Raw genomic sequence first — 20,266 nt, forward strand, 5'->3', positions numbered from 1 at the left:
TTCAACTCATGGTTCCATCCTCTACTGTCTTTTCTCTTACCCACTGACACTCCACCTTTCCACTTTCCTCCACAGAGTTTTTTTTCATCCTCTACTGCCATGTCCTTCAGCAGCAACAGCTTTTCTCTTCCTCTCCAGCTGTCTACTTCCTGTCCCATCCTTCTTCAAATCTGGAGTTTTGACACTGATTTCCCTTCTGATCCCTTCCTACACACATTTCTTTGTTTCCTGTACTTATCCCTGAAACATTAGTCCCACCTTGCTGTTTTCCTGTGCTTGCCTGACTGGTGATGGGAGTCTGACTGGGTATGCGCCAGGAACTCTGGTCATATGAAAGATCTAACAAATCACAGCATGTGAAAAAGAGCAGGTAAGGTCCAAGTACCAGGTGAAGGGTGAGGTTTAGTAAAATGTTTTTGATAAAAACAAAATGGATAGAACAACAGTGAAAGTAAGTGCATATTTCACACTCAGAGCAAACTGAAATCAAGATGTGGAAGAAAGTCTAGTAAATGTAGTTAATGTTGATTCAGCTGATGTCCCCAGGGTGATCCACTAGATCTGCTTTATCCTTTTGCAGTTTCCTCAGGCCATTGCCTCATCTTGCGGTCCTCAAAAAAAACCCACCACAAAACAAAACACACACAACCCCCTCCAAAAAAATCCACCACCACCAAAATAAACCCCAAACCAAACAGGTTTCATCTGTATGTGAGTTTTAGTTAGTGCTCTGTGCATTAGTCTGTGCTGAGCTTTCCTGCAGGACATGTAGTTCCAGGAACCACTGCTATGTTTCAGGTACTGCCTGACCAGCTGGAACTGGGAAGAACAAGCTGGAAATGCTCAGTTGAAATTCTCATTACTGCGTGTCTGGCAGAATTATGAACATTCATTCTCCTAAGTCAGTGATAAATGCCAAGAAACTGAAGCTCTAGGACTGCCTACTAAAGTGCCTACAAGACCACATCACAGAGTATGAACGTATGCTAAGAAGTCTGATTTAATCTGATATATATCAACAAAAATATTTGTAAGCAGATGCTGCAAAATGTAAATGAAATGTACTAATTCCTCTCCCACTTTATCCCTAGAAGGGGGTTTTTAAGTTTATAAGCATACCATAATATACCAAAGATGCTATATATCCAGCAATACACAGCTAACTCAGATGAAACACAGCCAGCCTTTAAGAGTGCTCATAGCAGCAATTGCTCATTTACGATATCAGACCAAGAATAGTATCCATTTGAAACACCAAGAAGAATTTAGGTCAGGAGAACATAATTACCCAAGTTGGAGTTTGTCCAGGTTACCTGGATTACTACTGCTAAAAAAAGCAGAATGGGACCATGAGAGTATGAGTGATTAGGATCTGTGTTTAGCAAAAGCTTTTAAAGATACTAATGTGAATTAAGCATCTCATTCCCTCCAACCTTTGGTGTGAGTTGTGCATCGGTTTCATTAAAGTGTCCCCTTTATGCTGCAGCACTCAGCTGCTGCCTTCTGGCTAATCACAGCAGTAAATGTAATTTATTTTTACCTAAAGTTTAAATGCAAAATATTACATATCATTGGGGTATTCCACATTATTTAAAAAAAAAAAAAAAAAAGGTTCTAAATGCTAAACAACTGACAGCCAGACATCTCTTTTTGCCTTTTGTTTTTGGGTTGTCTGTTGTCTCAGTCCTGCAAGGAACCTCCAGATTGAACAGGATTAAGGGCTCTCCTTCCTATGAGCCCTAAATTGGTATCTCCAGCTCTAAACCTATTAGAAAGTCAATCAGTTCCCCCAAACCTGCTGCAATATGCATCTGTAAAGCACAATATATTTTGAAATGTAGGTTAAGAGGGTAAACTGGGTAGCAGTTTTCGCACAACGTGTGATTTGGTAGAACATCCTTGTGCATAGTTCATCTCCGTGCTCATGCCAACTCGGGCAGACTGACCTGATTTATTACAGTCTGTCACAAACCAACACTTCTCTTTGCCTCCTGTGCACTTAGCTTTCAAAGAAATTAAAAATAACAAACCTCTCATTCCCAGAACAATAGTTATTGCTAAAGGAAACAGAGGCAGACTTGAGCATGTTCAGGGTTGAATAATTCCTGATAATTTTACTTTCTGTGCTGGCCTGTCTCTTGCAGACCTATTTGCTGACTCACAAATCCTTCCATGTGGCAGACTTAAAAGACTTTATTCTAAATACACTAATAATCTGAGCTGTCGCTACTGCTGGCTGCTAAGCTCCTGCTTGGGGCACTGGTAATAATGGGTTCTTATATTCCTTTATTTTCCATGAGGGAGAGCTAAACTGAATGGATTTGTTATCAGACATCTGCCCTGTAGGATTCTACAGCTACTTATTTCTACTTCCACTTTCTGAGGAAGGGATGGATTGCCGTGGTTATTTTGCTTGTGAACAGAAAAAAAGCAGCTAATGCTCTCTCGTTTGTCTGTGTGAATTGTGTTATTCAGCAAGAACTGTTGCAGTTACTTATTCTGGAGGGCTGCTGTACTTAACACAAGGACCCAGGGAACACATATCAAGAAGCAGAGCAGTCATTTCTCCATGCCTTTTTACAGGAGCAATGAGAACAGGACTGTACAAGCTGCTTTGTGTCCTGGAGAGAGACTGTGACTTTAGTTCAGGAAGGAGGCTGTGACTGGAGCTCTGCCATAAACTGGGGAAAAAGAAGTCATGCTAAGTCTCTAGCTAGCAAAATTCATTAGCGACTGTTATATCCACAAGACTTCGCTGCCCACCCTTCACCCCAGCCTTTCTCTGCTCCTTCCAGCTCCTCAGCTGAGGGGCTGGCAGAGTAGAATAGCTCTCCCATTCATATTTTTATTCTGTGATGCTAATCAAGTAGGCTAATTACATATATGCCAGGGTTGACATTGGCAGGAATCATGAAATTAGAACCACCTCCCACCTCCTCACACTTCTCTTCTGTTCAGACCCAGAGTATTATTAATGCCCTAACATCAATTCAGTTTCATTCCATTCTTATAGTCACGGCAAACTCATGTGCAAATTGGGCTTTTGCCCCTAATTTGCACATGCATCTGAGTTTTGAAAATTACGCCTCTAGAGAGCCCCGTGGGGAAATGGGTCAAAATTCAATGCCAAAATATTTTGCCGCTAAAAAGGACTGTTTCTGCAAACCCTCTGCTTTGAGAACATGTTGATTTTCATGTGTTAGCATGTAAAAAAGTCCGCAAAACATGAAATACTTTGATGTGGTTAAATTATTCTGCTTTGGCTTTATGCCCAGGAAATATTTCGGGGTTTTGTACATACAGTTCTCTTGTGCATTTTCATTCAGAAGTAATAGGATTGATACTATAATTATTGCTAGATTGCTATGCCCTGCAAACATTTGATGTGTTGTATGCTTGAGATAGAGAGGGGGTAATCACTCGTGAACTATTTCTGTGGGAGAGTCTTCACGCTGCACCACTCATTTCATAATTTATTCATTGTCAGAAATATAATTTGAGACACTACAGCTGCTCAGAGCTGGTATCAAAACAAAAAGGAGATCTTCCCACAGTAGGCACCAAGGGCGCTACTGAACCAACCTCACTATTTAACAAATATATTCATAAAACACAATCATATAAGATTGTATGATTAAATACTGTACATTCTGTTCTTTGAAGCTCAGACAACAACAATGTAAGCCCTCACATCATCTTTACTTTCTTTTAGTATTTAGCAATTCCTCAGATTGTTCCTATTCACTTTTGGCTGATTTGCTACTTCTGTTTAAAAATAAAACAAAATAATTGAGGTATCTCTCTTCATTATATCAAATAAGTAAGAGACAATCAAAGCCAGATATTCTGGAAGCTCACCAAGGCATGTTCTTCAGAGAACTGAAAAAGTCTTTTTGGCTGCATTTGCCCTATTTCCTGTTTCAACTGCTATGATCCAGGAAATCCCCCCACCCACACAGCTGGTTCCCCTTTCAGCCAAAGGATGCAAGTGCAAATGTGTTGTTCTATAAGTTGTGCACACCACATCCATTTGTGTAAAGTCCTGCATGGACTTAGAGGGAATCAAGGACAGAAACAGGTGAGGTAAATCAGGGAAATTCATGGTCATACCTATAAAGGTCCTCCAGTTTCTGTCAATTGATAATCTTGTGGTAAATTCTAGGCAGGTAGCAGAAGGTTGAATTGTGTAACCATGGAGCCACTGATAACATCCAATGTGACTCAGAGCAAATAAAGGAGAAGTTTCTCAGAAGCAGAGAAAATATTAGCTAAGTAGGAATTCCTTCTGTCCAGCCAGGGCAAGGACATGGAGGTCAGAATTGCTTTTCACATTTCGGTTTGGGAGAGGAAGATGGTTCTGAAGTGCATTCAGCACAGAGAATAAAATATGATGAGATCCGCCTGAGCTATTCTGCTACATTGTGGGAAAGCAAAGGAATTCCCCAAATCTCCTGTTCATCACAAAGCTCATCCGATGGACAGAGCTCTGTGTAAACATGTTATTTGCATAAGTAGGATAAGGATAGAAAAAATAAAGGTGTGATTATGCCACTGTAAACAGATATCCAAGCCGGGACCAAGCAAGCAGCTAAAGAAACAAAACCATCACAGTCCAAGTAGCCACCAACTAAATTCCCATCCATGGAACTCACAGTATTCTTCTAAGAGGGTAGAGGTGTGCATGTAGCTAATGAGTAGTTGCTTCTGTGATCAAGTTAGTAACCTTTTGGAGCAGGGTATAAGGAATAGATGAGGCAATAATCTCTTACACCACTCCTACAAGACTTAACAGAGCTCATCTCCCAGGGCCCTAAAATTTTGGCACACAGAAAATGCACCAAAGCTTTTCTGGCTGTAGTAAGGGAGAGCCTTTCCAAACAGAGCAATGCAAGACCAGCAGTTATAGACCTCACCCTACCAAGACAGTCTGGAACTGAAAAGAGCCACTGGACTGGGTGATTTCATTGCAAGGATCCTGCTGATCTGAGTGACTGGAAAACAAACACCTGATATTTCCACGGACTCCAAGAGCAGCTGTGTTTGCTCAGCCTTGCGAAGCCGGGAACAAAGGGCTCCCAGTACACAAAGGGTCCATGATAAAGCTGCTGTAGGCCCATCTGCTCAGATGTGATTTCTGTGATGGAGAATATAAGAAAGAGGAAGACAGAAAAGCCCTTAAAGCATGAGCCTTTTTGGGTTTTAGCATGAATCCTTTACAGCTTGTGATTGGGGTTGCCATAGCAATCCTGAGCCTTTCTGAATAAAGGTAGATCTGAAGCAACATGCAAGCGGGCAGTGTTTGTGCCTTCTCTGGTGTCTGCGCACATTCAGAGCAGCCCTCCTGGAGCTGCCTGGGCACCTGCAACTGCCTGCAAGATCACCAAGCAGATGCCTGCATCACAAACTTTGGGTAAGGATTAGTATAATTAATTAGCACAACTAAAAAGCACCTTTTAAACACAAATTTTAAAGCCTGTTCCCAAGGAATATTAAACCACCTTCTTTCTTTGGAGAAGGACAGGGACTAGAGGTTGCTGAGCACAGTCAGTCAGCAAAGCTGGATCTTTAGAGCAGGGTTTCAGGGTCTCATGGAGTGGTCTGGCTAGGGACATTCAGGGCACAGCAAGCCTGGGATCCAGACCCTTGCCCAGTGAAATCAATAAAAGTTTAAAGTTACCTCTGGACAGCAGGACTGAATCATGGATGGGGGGGGGGGGGGGAAACCCAACCAAAACCCAAACTCAACTGCCCCCTCCAGCCCCACAACACACCAAGGTTATTTCTGCAAGGCCCTGAGAACGACCAGCGCCCATTTGCTTGCTACAGCACACTCGGAACCCCAAAAAGGACCGTTAGCTCCCAGGATATACAGAGGGTGAGCGCGTAATCCTGCGGGCAGTTTCTCTGGGGTCATATACAAAAGAAAGCCCGCAGCTCTGCACTGTTATAAATGAGAAAGAGAGCCCACAGCAACTTTTATTCTGCAACTTTCAAACAAACTTTTACAGCAGGGAGAAGGAGAGCATGGGAGGCGAGTGTAAAACCACAGCCATGACACATCTCTCTCCAGGGTATTTGTGTTTTGCTCACATTTCTTGGCTCCTGGTTTCATTGTTATTTGTATGGGAGCTGAAGCCAATGCTTCCGCAAGCCTTTCTGATCACTAGAGAAGGCGCTAGCAGCTACAGTTCCAGCTCAGCACCAAAGAGAAGTGGCTGTATATTAAAGCAAAAATAAAAAAGGTCAAAGCAGCCAGCTCCACAGAGCTGTGAGGCCCACTGGGGTTAAGAGGGAAGATTTGCAAGGGGACTGGTATAGACCCATTCTTCTCAGGCAGGTTCTTTACTAGTCTGAGACCTGGCATTTGTTAACACAGCCTTGTATGTCCTAGGGGTTACCCACTCTCTAAGAAAAGCTGAGATGTGGATGCAGGAAGTAGCCAGCTTATCCTAGTGCCTTTGGAGAACTTTGCAATACAGCTGGTTTTGGTGCATAAATTAGTTTGTGTTAATGGGCCAGGGTGGCAAATGCATTGACTTGTTTATTCTCAAAGAGGGGCTTTGCATCTGATTTAGTCTGTTTGAAGTAGGGGTTCTCAGCTCAGTGCTATTTGGAGAGGTTTTCCAGACAACACGTTTCTGAAGACGTTCTGAGGAACTCCCGGGAGTTTAGTCACATTGCAGTCATAGTAAAATATTGGGTAACAATTGCAAGAACTAACTAACCATGATCTAGAATCATCTCTTCCATTGTGCCAGAAGCAGCATCTGTCTGACTGGATAAGCCAAGCAAAGGAAAAGAGCAGGCTATATTGGAGAAAAAAACCCCACCCACAACCAAATATTTTTAAATTAATTTTTCAGTCTAACCAGTTCCACAGTTCAGGACACTGGATGGTCAACCAGAGAGTTGTATAAGCTGGCATTGCTGCTAAGACAAAAACACACGCAGAACTTCCTCTCTGGCCTTTCGCTAGTTACTAAAGCTTTGACCCATCACAAGTCATGACAGGCCTCGTGGAGGGTGAAATCCACAGCCCTTCTTCAGGCTTTGCTACTCAATTTAAGAGCAAGAGGATCTACTTCTGGCATATGAGTACTCAAAAGACAAATTATGATCGCTGAGAAAACTCTCAGTGCAACTGGGACTGGATTTTGTCTCTTTGTTCATCAAGTACTTGGGAAGTAACATTTTCCTGATAGAATGCTAGAACTTTTCATGATGCTAGGAAGGGGAAAGAGTTCACTTCCATTAGCCAAAACCCCTGCAGTAATCTTGCCTGAGAAGTCAGCACAGCACGGCCATTCAAAAGCTGCAAGAGGGCGAGGCCGAGTACTAGAAATTCTAACACTTGAGACAATGTCAATCCTTTACGTAGATTGCAGAATGTTTTTTTCTATAGACTCACATGCATTTTTACTGCTACCATAGGGTTTACCCACTTTTGAGTCAAAAGCCAAATAGCCTGTGTTGCTAAACCTCCAGCTACAAGCAGCACAGCTTTTTTAACCGAGCTCTTGTTTAATGTTAACTATGGTATAGTGGCTTTTTAATAACCCCCTGGATTCAGTATGCTTTGTGTTTCTGCATACCCTGGAAGGGCAGTTATTGTGCACATTATAGTGGGTACTGCATTAAACATCTGCTGTGTGAAATCAGTAAACTCTCCAGCTGAGCAAATTGCTGGGTGTTGTTGGACTGTGCTTGGTGCTGTGGTCATTTACTTGACTAAAAAAAAAAATCCACCTCTCATGCAAGCCTTAACAAGGGACTGCAGTGCGTGCCAGCTGTCAGGATGGGAAAAGCACTGTAATTGGAGTGATTAAAAGCTCACAATGGCAACAGACAGGCTTCTCCATTTAAGGTGGAGTGAAACCATCTTACAGTAGTGACATGGCTGCTCTTGTAAAGCCTGCAAAATGGTATCAGTCATCTTTGTGCCACTACTTTTAATTCTGCAAAGCTCACCCCCACAAGTTTGCACCTACGTAAACATTTCCAGTAAATCTCAGGGAACTGAAGCATAAAGAGGTCTGCTAACCTCCAAGCTGTACTACAGATCTGTGTTTTAAAGAGATCCTACACTTTGATTATTATTACAATAGTGGCAATTTTGGGACCTAATGAGTGAGGTGAACACGGGAGGGCTCTTATTACAAAGAGTGCAGGAGCAGTCGTCTGGGAAGGAAAAGTTTCCACATGTATTGACAGGACTCAATAAAGATTGGAGATAAAGATCCAGAATCTCAGTAGAAATTAGTGCCATCCAAAGCAATGGAAATACAGTTGATTTTAATTGACTACACCAATTTGTTTCAATTTTTTTGCAAAATTTCAATTTTTTTTTTTTCAAACGAATCTGCCTCTTTGTCCCTCAAAGCATTGACCCAAACAGTATGGGTGTGCAGGATATCTGAATATTATCTTGGTTTTCTGGAAAATAGTTTCACCTCTCCCAAGCATAACGGAGACCTTGAGGAAACATAAACAGTGCTGGCCTCTATCTCTGAATGCCTTCTCTCCGTGCACATTTTGTGCTGGATAAAAATAGCTTTAAACCCTGGGTTAAGTAAGCTTCTTATATTTGAAAAACCTGTTTCAAGTGGACAAAGGCGGCGCAACTGAGACACCATAAAAAGGCCTTTGGTTTCAGCAGCTTGAAATGCCATCCTAGCATCATTTTATGTGTCCAAGAGGGAACTAGCATTGAGACAGTGATTGCAAAGAGCAGAGTAAGCATGAATACAGAGACGTGTGGAAACAAGGGTGTGGCTGTCTAGTTCTCCTTTTGACATTTCTCTCTCAATATCAGACTAAGTTCCTTTTCAAGACTAACTGGAAGCCGTGTGAAAAATTATTCACAGGGAAAAGACAAAAATCTATTCTGCATATCTCAGCAATACATCAGTAAAAATAGTAAACTTACAAGTTGGTCAAGATTTTAGCTACAGAAGAATCATCTGTGATCAGGCCATTTCCATACCTTAGTATTTCTGGGAGAGTTTCAAAATTATAAAGTATTTCTAGAGACACGCACTTTGCTTATTTCTGTTGTAATTATTTCTGAGTTACAGTTCAAAGGAAAGTTGAGGGAATTCAGAGAACAGGAGATGAGATTGCTAGGTGCATTTTTAAACTATAGTGCATGAAGCACTAGAGGTCTGCAGTTAACACTGAAGGGACTGAGAAGAGAACTAAGAAAAGCAAGCCCACTGTCTTGCTAAATTTATTAATCAAGGGTCCACAAACAAAAAAAGGAGGGGGGGGGGGAAGCTAAGCAGGATAGTTGGAGACCTGATTCTGTTGCCCAGTTCTACTAGTCTGCTGCTAGCTGGCTACACCATTTCAGGCAAGCTTGTTCGCTTCAGTATGCCTCAGTTTCCCCTCAAACACCCCTTCCCCAAATGACCCACCAGAAGAAAAAGTCAGAAAGCTAATCATCTCTTGCAATTATCCATGCTAAGATCACCTTGGAGGATTATGGCCTGAGTCCTGAAAAATTATCTTTGCAGGACTAGAAACTAAAGCATTCTTAATTATTACCATTCCTTTAGGAGCTCTTTTGACCAAAACCAGAGTTTCTGTGGGAATTTCCAAGGTAGAAGCAGGACAGGTAACTAGCTGATGGAGGGGACTTGGAACCATCTTAGAGCAAGCCATTCCTACATCTGAATCAGTGCCTTTTGTGATGGGGTCCAGCTTAAAAATGGAGAAGTCTGCTGAATCCCTCAGCATGCTTACTTAATTCTAGGTATTACAGCTTGTGGAGGCCATGCTCCACCACTGGTCATGAATAGATGAAGTCTAGAAAGGAGAAGAAAAGTTGGAAACAGTAGCCAGAATTACATCTACATTTTTCCAGTTTCTAATATATGGAACAAACAAAAGTATTTCACATTAGCAGATAAGATCTTAAAAACATAGATGTGCAGAAAACAAAGAGCAGATACTGGATAGAGACATGAGAGTGAGACAAACAAATTCTTACTGGACAAAGAAAGAACGTAGTGCAGAAACTGGTGTCAAAGGACTGCAGAAGGGAATCATTGCCTCAAAACCAGCATTTTTTTGAGACAAGGGTTTATGACCTTTCAAGATACTGCTTCCTCCAAGGGAGAAAGTCTGCGTTAGCAGTACCAAAGCAATCCCAAGTCAGGTCTATAACCCACTGAATGAAGGACTCAACGAGTACCCCAATGCAACAGTCCAAACTGGCAGTCTCTTACCAAGCTTAAAGCAAAAGTCAACTCACAATAAATTCACACAATCTATTTCTGAGAAGAGATGCTCCTAGACCTCATTCCCAGCATCACATACACTTGGTATTGCTACAAATAGGGTCACAGCCTCAAAAAGCAGGAAGCTAAATGAAAATAATGTAGGTGGACTGAGTTTACATGTACTGTCGTCACAAACCAGAAATTGCTCCTCTAGCTAGAGCTGCGCCTTCCTACCAAACAACCCTTCTTCGCTTGATCTCATGGTTGTGCTTCGTTTTTTGTGAGTGACTGGCCTCTCAGTCAGACGTTACCACAGCTTTCAGAAGAGTTGAAGTTTTTTTTCCCCTGTTCAGTACAGAGATCCCAGACAACATCACAAACCTGTCCCTCAGACTGGATTTATGTGGCTAAAAACTTCACGTTATGTCACCAGCTCGTGGTAATACCACTCTTTTCTTCCTCATAGGTGCCCAAGAGGCCACAGTGTGAACCTGTCTGGAGACTGATCTGGCTTTAAAATCAGGTGATTTTTAAGCTGGATCAGTTTCCTGATCCACTTTGCTGTATAACAAATTCCTTTGACAAAACCAAGGGCAGGACAAAAGCAGGAACAAGTGAAAATGGTGGAAGAAACTAGAAGGTCAGTAACACAATAATCTGGTATTACCAATGAATAAAGTCATTCAAGTCATAAAATCACTACAGAAATCACATTACTGTGCCTTAGGCACAATTAGGTATTAATACTGATAATAGTTAGTTGTGGAAAGCTTACTGTGCCCCCAGACTCAGAAGACTTCAGCTTGAGAAACCCCCACTTGAGAGAGCTACTGAATGCCTTGAACCAGAACGAGCACATACAGCCATTCTTTCTCAGCATGACAATGGTTAGAACATCTTAACACATATACGTAAAGCCACAGAACTAAGATTTTTTACATACCAGCCTGATGCACAAGACGTGCATTAGCTCTGAAAACTCTCAGATAGGGATTTCAGTGTGTTATATTATATTTATTAATTCTTCCTCTTTCTCCTGAAGAGTTTAATGAGGAAATATCTTGGAAATCCTGGAAAAGGACACGCTTCCTGTGTCTATTCAGTAATGAGTCACAGGCCAAGTCTGCCAGTTCATTAGTATGTGGAGAGGGATTTCTGCTCCTGTCACACAGTCCAAGCAGAGATAACGCGGAACTATGACTAATTTAACAACATACCTGAATAAGCCAGAAGTAAGCAATGCAAAACTGTAGATCTTCCTTGATTTTTCTCTAGAACTCTCCATGGGAGATTTTGCCAGCATGGAAGATTCCTTTGAAGAAAAGGAACAAGTGTGTGAGTCACTTAGAAATCTCTCCTTTTAAACAAAGAACTGAATTACTCACCCTTTCTAGTGGGGACAGGTATTAGGCTGAAAACCATAACTCTACTGCTTCAGCATGTTAGTGTCTTAGAAGACAATGTATTCCTGTTGTCCAGGCAGGCTGGGAATTGCTAGAGAGCAGGAAAGCTGCCCATGCAATGCTTTACAAGACCTAAAACCAGAAGCAAGGGAAGTAAACCATTGCTAAAGAGGGAGAACTAAAGTGGGAAAAACCCCACTTCCAGTCTTCCTTTATTTCAGAACATAGACATATATTCAGCAGGATTATAACACAGGATAACGCAGCTTTAGAAAATAGATGAGATGTGCCTCTTCCCTACAAAAATCAGCAATGATACTGAGCAAGTGAAGCCAGGTAAAGATTATGTTATTCAGCACATCATCAGCCAGTGAGAAGCCGTACCTTTACTTGAGATAGTAGCTTCTCAGGGTGCTGCGTGTTGCTTCAGGGATGCCAGCCTGCCTAGAACTGATTGGGTAATGCAGCGGCTCTGTACAACACAGACATGCCTACAATTACTAAAGCACACTATCTGCTTGGGAAAACCAGAGTTTAAGGACAATTGTGTTAAGGGGAAAAAGAGGGAATTTACAATCAGGGCATGATTCTTGGGCTCAATGCAAGAATTACTAGGTGAAACTTTGGGGTCTCCATTATGTAAAAGGTAGGTTAAAGCATTATAATGGCCTCATTGGCTTCAAAAAATTAGTGCCCTGTAGGGCAAGCAAGGAAATAGACTTCTGAATGAAAAAACACAAAAAGAGCACTAAACAGATTCAACAACTATCACATTCAATGTAACGCAGGCAATGATTCCATACATACGCTGATGCTTTCCTAAAAGCAGAACTGGAAGTTCTCTTCCCTCAGACTAAACAGGACACAAAAACTGATTTGGACTTGAGCTACATACCATGCACAGTAGAAAGATTATACTGGTGAATACATTTTGTACCAATTTCAAAACCCCAGTATAAGACATAGATTGCTCATCTAATTTCTTTGGCAATTTCTTTTCTTACATATTAACAAATATTTCATATAAGCTTCTAAACATTGCTTTTAGTGGGAACTTTACCTTCAAAAGGTAAAAGACACTGGGTCTTTAAGAATTAGTAGGATAGTGTATACCATACAGCAATGATAGGCATCCAAACAAAATGATAGGAAGCAGAAAATTTAGCACAGGAAAAAGTAGCCTAAACAAGAAGTTCTTAGAAAAAGTATTTGATACACCATTATTTAACTTTTAAATCACCAGCTCTTCTATTTATTCCTAATACATATCATAATGGGGAAAACATTTTGACTTTTCCCTCCCCACTAACAATTCCAGGTAGTGGTTCTCAGCTCCAAAAATTTTATCCCCAAGTTGTCACATATCTGCTCTCTTTTTCGACAAATGTTTTCCTAGAGATAGTCAGAGAAAGCTAATTTCCAACCTTGATTTTCACCTTTTGCATTTAAATGCTTAACTAAGAGCATGCCAGTTCTAGAAGCTATCCAATAAAGAAATCTAAATACTGTGGTATTTGCAGAAGTGCCACACGGTCAGTTAATACATTACTCCCAATGAGCACAACCTACCAGCAAACTAGGATTTATTTATTCCAGAAATTTATGAATAATTGCTAACAACAGATCCATCTGAGAATTTTGCAATTTGTCAGCAAACAAAGGAAGTGGCAGAATTTCTCAGACAAATTAGTTTTAATGAATTATTCACCAAAGCTTCCTGTATAATGAAGTCAAGAACACTTCTACATTGACAGACAGAACTAGGATAACTAACAGATATTTTTCATCTTTTTTTTTCTCTCCTACAAAATGACAAAGACTAGAAACATTTACATTATATCCTTCATCACTGCCTTTAGCACCACTATGACCCAAAGCAGATTTAACATACAGCATATGATGAAATATTTACTGATGTGACATTATATCACAGATATTTACTTTTCTTCTAATAAAGCAAAAAAGGGCCCTTACAAATCAAAAGACAAATTACAACAGAACATCTCTAAAAATCTTTAGAAGATATCGTCACAGAGTAGTTTGCCAGCAGAGCATTCCTTCTAACAGTCTTACCCCAGGGTCTATTCAAAGCCAATCAATCACTCTCTACCCTCATCCTCATCGTTTCCTTTTAAGCAATAGCTGGAAATAGCCCCATCTGCTTTCAAAATCAAAGAGCAGCAGCTGGCGATCAGTCCTCTTTATAGAAGTCTGTGAGACTTGAGGATATTGTCCTGAGCAACTCAGTCAAAATTAATTATAACCTAGATGGAATTAATTAGAGGCTATCTTTATTTCATCTCCATTGTTGTGCAGACAATTGTTTAGCTACTCCTCACATGACTTGGTAATTACAGTAAGATGAAACCACTTAAAATTAAATGTCCTGAATGGGCTTTGATTTAGATTTACAAGAGTGTGTTTGTGGAAGTGGGAAGAGAAAGAATGCTATTTGTTAAATATGTAGCAGATACACACACACATGCAAAAAGATTTGTCAGTTCTTATCACTCAGTTGTGGCATCAAAACAGAAAAGTTACTTCAGAACAATGCATTTCAGCAAACGTACATGAGAAACAGAAACAGCTGGTTATATAGTTGGGAGAACACAGGCTCGTAACTATAAGGGTGGTATAAATGACCGGGGAATTCAATGTGATTCAAATCATCCATATGGCCGAGGACTTGGTGTATCTGTTCCGAAATTAATCCATCAGCACAGCAAAGAAAAGAGAAGATTATGTCAATCCAATGTATAAACATGCATGAGTGTGTAGATAACGCACTGATAACATGTAACACGACAATGATTCAGAAGATTTTAAATGCAGGAAACCTTCCCCTTGTATTTGAAGGTGTAAGAAACCTAAAACCTATCACACATAAGGAACCAATAGTTTTATCTTGCACCGTGGGAGTGAGTTCCTCTAGGCACTTGAATACCAGTCCAGACCAAATGGCTTTAATCAGCATTTCCACAACCTACCAGCAAGGCAGGCGTGTGCCTACAAGTGATGCAGAGGATTCCCAGACAGTGGTAGTTTTCTATTTGGTTAGTAACCACTGCTCTCATTACTAACATCTTTGATTGGATTACAGGAATCAAATTCTCTAGTGTGATAGTATAAAAAACATTTGAGAACAGAAAAAAAAAAAAAGCCCCTTGCATTTAAGAGAGAGGAAAAACCACCCATCCAGTCGCAATCTATGTGACTTCCCCCTATAAACATAAAAGAGTTACACTGATGTAAAATAATAATGTCTCTTGCACATGGGCTTGTGGGAGGCTAAATGCAAGATGAGTCTCCCAATGGACACAAGTGCTTGATGCTTCCAGGGGTAATAAATAAAGTATCCCTTGTTGGAACTGGCAAATGCATGCTTGGCACTCCTGGGAATTAGGCTAAGCTGAGCCTATAGCACAAAAGTGAAGGCGGAGCTGAATGCTTAATTTATGTGGTGCCTGCTACTAGGAAGACCCAGAGGCCCTAGGTCATGAAGACACTATTTTTAGAGAGTGAAATTCTATGAAATTATTATGAGTTTCAGATGTATAATACATGAGGAGGCAGGGAGGTCCAGGCTAATCTGGCTTTTCCTACACCTAGTGGTTCATGACAGAATTTTTGCTTCACCAGTCATGTGGCAACCTCAAAAGAAGGAAGGAAACAGCAAAGAAAATGGGTTCTTCTCGATAGCAGCAAAATTTTCTAAGTGGTCAGCTTTCTCTTTTGTGAAAAACTCACACAGGAGCAACACGTTCAGAAAGTAAAAAATCAGCTAGTTTTCAGCACAGGTTATAGTTATAGGTGGAGATATTTCAGTGGGAGCCTTCCAAGGCATTCTGGATTAATCCAAAACTTTCCTGAGAGCAATTCAAGTTAAAATGAACTCTGCACCACTGCAGCCATCTGTGGTACCACACTACTGATTTTCACACGGATGTACATAGTTATACCTAGTATTATGACTGCATGTACTAAAATGTTGCCAGTTATACAAAACAAACACAAAATGTTGAGAAAAACTTTAAACTGAAAAAATTACACGACTGTTATGGTTGTCACAGGTATGCAGGAACAACTAACTGTAGCAGTCAATGAAATAAAACGTGAAGATGCATAATTTCCTTAGACCCTAAGAATCCTGTGACAATCTGACTTGATTTCAAAACATACAGATTTTCCCCCTTTTTATCCTCTGGACAACGATTACTGTTTACCGAGTTGCTTCTCAGAAACACTGCACTAAAATATTAGAACTACTGGAAGCAGGAAAAGGTCATCAATTACATTATGTTCAGTAGAGGATGGAAAAACTTGATTAGTCCAAATAAAATGAAATATACGTGGTTTTAAAAATGACATCTTCCCATTATGTAACTGGTTTAATGAACAGGAATTTTAGTCTAAATCCAAACTGGCCACAAAAGGTTCTCTGTAAATTAGCAAAAAATCTGTGATTTATGTGTGCAAAATCCTAAATATTTCACACACCACTGTTCAAAGGTATCTTTCTGTGATACAAGTCTCATTTTAATCTTAACAGCATAAGACAGTCTATTTACAGTTCCTCCTGCTCTAGAAGGGGATTTAAAAACCTTGTGTCCCAACCAGCCACACTATAATTTCCCACATTTAATTAGAAAATAGATGAGATCGGTTTATTTAAACTACTACTTGAAGCAAGCAATTAAGTGCTTCACTTAATAGGACTATGTGCTGTAAATCTGGCCTTTCATTACACGTACGGTTCCTAGCACAATAGGTTTCTAGTACCAGACAGAAGCTTGCAGGCATTGCTTGAATAAAAATATGCTATTTAAGAATATTGTGATGTATTTCCACTGCCTCTGGGGGACTTACACTAATACAGTCTATTATCTGTCCTTATTACATAGAACTAAGCGTGCAATTAATTGGCAATCTGTAGTGGATTATGGAAACGTTCCAGATGGATGGGGATTTATCACACCATTTTTCTGCAGCAGCTACTGTAATTTCCTGAGTTTGGGACAGTGAATTTACAAGAATTTACTTCTTTGTCGGGTAGGTCTTCTGAGCAAGACTTTCCATTTCCTTTTACATCAGAGGCAATACCTTAAGATGTAGCACAAAGCATCTGTGAGATAACACAATATTGCTACAGCAGACGCTTCTTTGTGATCAGACACACAATAGGATGTGTGGGCTGAACGCTCCCTCAAGAAATGAAAATGCAATCAATTGACTTAGTTAATATTTTGCTCTGTGGGAAAAACTCCATCAGACAGTCTGGAGTTTCATTAATCTGTGGTGTTGCGTGAGCTGCGGCACCCTAAGCAAAAGAAAGCCACTTTGTGTTTTATTCTCCCCTCTGCCAACCTTCCTTAGCAATTTGGGGGCAGGGGGGAGTTGTTAACCTTTCTAGCCTTGCCTTCCAGTGCCACTGTGGTTAGGTAACGCAGAATAAAACTGGGCTGACATATCGGGAGCTGTGTCACAGATGGCCCTGCTGCCACTTGGGCTTGTGGCCGTCAGGAGGGAAAGCTCTCCTGGAAGCTGAATCCAGACATCTAGAGGAGGCCAGCAGACCTTGGCAACACATCACAGGCTGGGTAGGGGTTTTGACCACACCGCTCTCTCAGGGACTGTTCTTGAAGACATTCAAATAAGACATTATTGTCATGCACAAAGCTTGTCAATGTAGTTTTGGTTTTTTTTTTTTTTAGGAAGATAGAAAGAAAATGTACGGAGAGCTCCTTCTGCTCTTGATTTTTTCAGCCATTTTGAAACTACCAGAACATGAGCTCCTGGTATGATGCACAGTGTCTACGCAGCAAACAGAGGGAGAGGCCATAGGAATAACCCCTCCATTCTGTCACCCTTTGGGGAGAATTCATACAGTTCCTTTTCCACGGGGGCAGTTAGTATCATTGTTCATTGGACTACCTAGGCTGGTGTAGATAAAAAGTCACCTTCAAATAGCACTATGGTATATAGCAGCTCTTATTCCATGGTCTCAAGACATCTGTTTTCTCCCCTCAGCATAAATACACAAGAAAGCTATTAAAATGCATGGACCAGAGTTATATTCTTGTTTGTCTAGGTATACAGTTCCCTAATAGTGAACAGCTGACTGCTTTTTCTATACACTCAGCAAGTATCAAAATTCTTGTAAAGGTTTATAAATGCATATTTGCATAGACCACAGTTCAGCCAAGTAACCTAATACTCATGTGAACTACATGCCCTGCTTTTGGAATTTTCACTTTAATGTAACTTAAGATATGCATCCGACTGTAAAATAAAATATCTTTTTATTCTTCCAGCTAAACCTAAGCCTTCTGCTGATTCCCCCTCCTCTTTGGTACTTGCCACTCTCATTTATTTTCAGATTGATAATTGCCCCCTTTACATTTCCATCAACAGACCCGCACACATCCAGTGAATCTCCAAATTGCTTTTGCCATGTGTTAGCATTAATAATTAATGAAACTAGCTGATTGTTCCAAGTGACCCATTATCATGTCAGGGCAGAGATGAACCAGAGAGAAGATAGGATTCATTTCTGAACCTCCAATTTCAGTATCAAAGTTCAAAATCAAAACACCATCAGCAACATAAATCTATTTCTCTCAAGAGATCTATTTTTTCTGAGAGGTAGCCAGAACAGCCCCACAGCCTGAAAAGCAGGTATTACCATGGTCAGGGCTTTTTAAACACAAACTATTGTGTTCTCTTCCAGCATGTGACATTTCTCAGGGCTTTTCTGACATTTAAATATCATCCAGGCATTTAATAATAATCAAGAAGAGAAAAAGAATGGGAAAGGGAAACATACATTAGCATGAAAGATTAAGGGAAATGAATATGTATAGGACACAGAAAAGAATAAAATGCTGGTATACAATGGGATGCCACGGAGCAGAGTGGGAGGACTTCTGTTCATTAAGTGTTGATATAATGGATTTAAATAAAATTGAATAAAATCCAATTTAAATGCTAGAATAAAAAGACTTAAACGACCAACTAGGGAACAGAATGGGTTTATACCTCTCAGAGGTCAGATCAATGGTTGACCAACAACAGCTGCAGATGGCCTGTCAGCAGAACCCTGCAAAAATAAAAAATTACAAGGTTAGATCAAGTCTACTGGTTCTTTTTAATCCCATTCTTTGCTGTTCTTCTAACATAGGAGTTATCCTATAGCACAAAAAAAGTACCTATCACAGATGTCTTAACAGAATTGGTATCTTATTAATTTTTATCATGTCTCTAATTATGTTAGCTTCTATGTGCATGATCCTAAGATAGTACTATTCAATTTTACAAGAATAATTGATACTTCGGCAACCAGACAGTAAATTTTCCAGCTGAGAAAAAGCAAACAAACAAATAAATGACAGCTCATAAATTTATCCCAAGTCATGAGAAAAGCTATACTGGAGCTAGCACTGCAGAGCTTATTATCAGCCTGCTGTTAATGTAGGGCTCCCTGCTTTAAGATTATTTAAGGATGACTAACTCATGTTACATTTATTTCCTCTAAACTTGCCCTGGGCTACATGAAAAGCAGGAATCAGTTAACTATTTGGAGGAACTTTCAGACCGTGTCACAAACAAAATTTAGAAATTCAACACAATACTTCCGTGGGGTACAGTATTGCGTGAAGTACCATGAGAACTGAAGACAAACCCAAACATGTAAAAATCGTGTCTTTTTCAATGCCCTGGGTTATAAAACCACAGAAGCGTTCTAAGTGTGATAGCAACTTAGAGAAGGAAAAGGTGGTATTTGAGAAGTTAAATATGCAATTGTGTCTACTTTCTATGCCCTTGCTTGAGTCAAAGCAAAAATTTCTCACTCGCCACTCTTATAATTAGCCTTTACAGAATGCAAGAGTGTTCTTAAGAGTCATCCTGCTGCCACAGGATCAGTACACTTTCCAGCAAATGACTCACTTTTTTAATCCCCTACGTGTAACAGTAGGGCACAGAAAACAAGCACATTTATATTGTTTCTAGTTGGCTGTGCAGCTAGAAATTGTACTGCTATGACTTCATTCTCACCAAGGGACTTGTTGTCACGGCAGGCTGATCATCATGTTTTAGTCATGACAAAAGGGAAAACCTGTGCATGGTTATTTTAGGCAATCACTAAATCACTTTTGTGTTGTGTCTGATATTGATTTACTCTTAACTGTGCTTGGCTTTCAGTGATGCTTGTGCACGGTTGGCAATCTCATCCTACCATGAGATGCATTAGGTATTGCATAGTGAGGGACTACATGTTCTTTGTTTAGGATTCAAAGATTAGCCTCTAACGTAACTCACAGGTATGATCTCTCTTTGCACAGGTTACAATAGTATGGATAAAACATGTCTAAACAAGATATTCCTGCGTTCTCTCTTAATGGAGAATACCTAACCTACGCTTGGATCTTCTGCTCCACAAGATGGGCTGGAAACTCCAGCATTCGGATTAAATGCTTGTACTAGTTTAAGGAACAGCTAGGTCATTTATCATGCTGCTCCCTGCTCAAATGCAAATGAGATTATAATGCCATAATACAATGATACCTTAGACATTATGGTTCCATAATGTCTTTTATTCACGTAAATTAAGAACTTCTCTATGGTAAGCAAAAGACAAACATTTCA

The 20,266-nt window shown here is 40.3% G+C and overlaps 1 protein-coding gene across 5 annotated transcripts in view; it reads right to left on the reverse strand.

Annotated features, from left to right (window-relative positions):
* The window catches only part of KLHL36 (kelch like family member 36), a 98,006-nt gene that overhangs the window by 68,195 nt on the left and 9,545 nt on the right, over positions 1–20,266 (reverse strand). For 4 of the 5 annotated variants that reach the window (XM_054840354.1, XM_054840359.1, XM_054840353.1 and 1 more), the window contains exons 2-3: positions 18,659–18,719; positions 11,438–11,532 (exon numbers count right to left, since the gene is read on the reverse strand). The gene's annotated coding sequence lies outside the window, so the exon portion shown is untranslated. The remainder of the gene's footprint in view (positions 1–11,437; positions 11,533–18,658; positions 18,720–20,266) is intronic. The other variant, XM_054840355.1, reaches the window with a different exon arrangement.

This window comes from Grus americana, chromosome 13, assembly GCF_028858705.1.
Source record: "Grus americana isolate bGruAme1 chromosome 13, bGruAme1.mat, whole genome shotgun sequence".
Lineage (NCBI taxonomy): Eukaryota > Metazoa > Chordata > Aves > Gruiformes > Gruidae > Grus > Grus americana.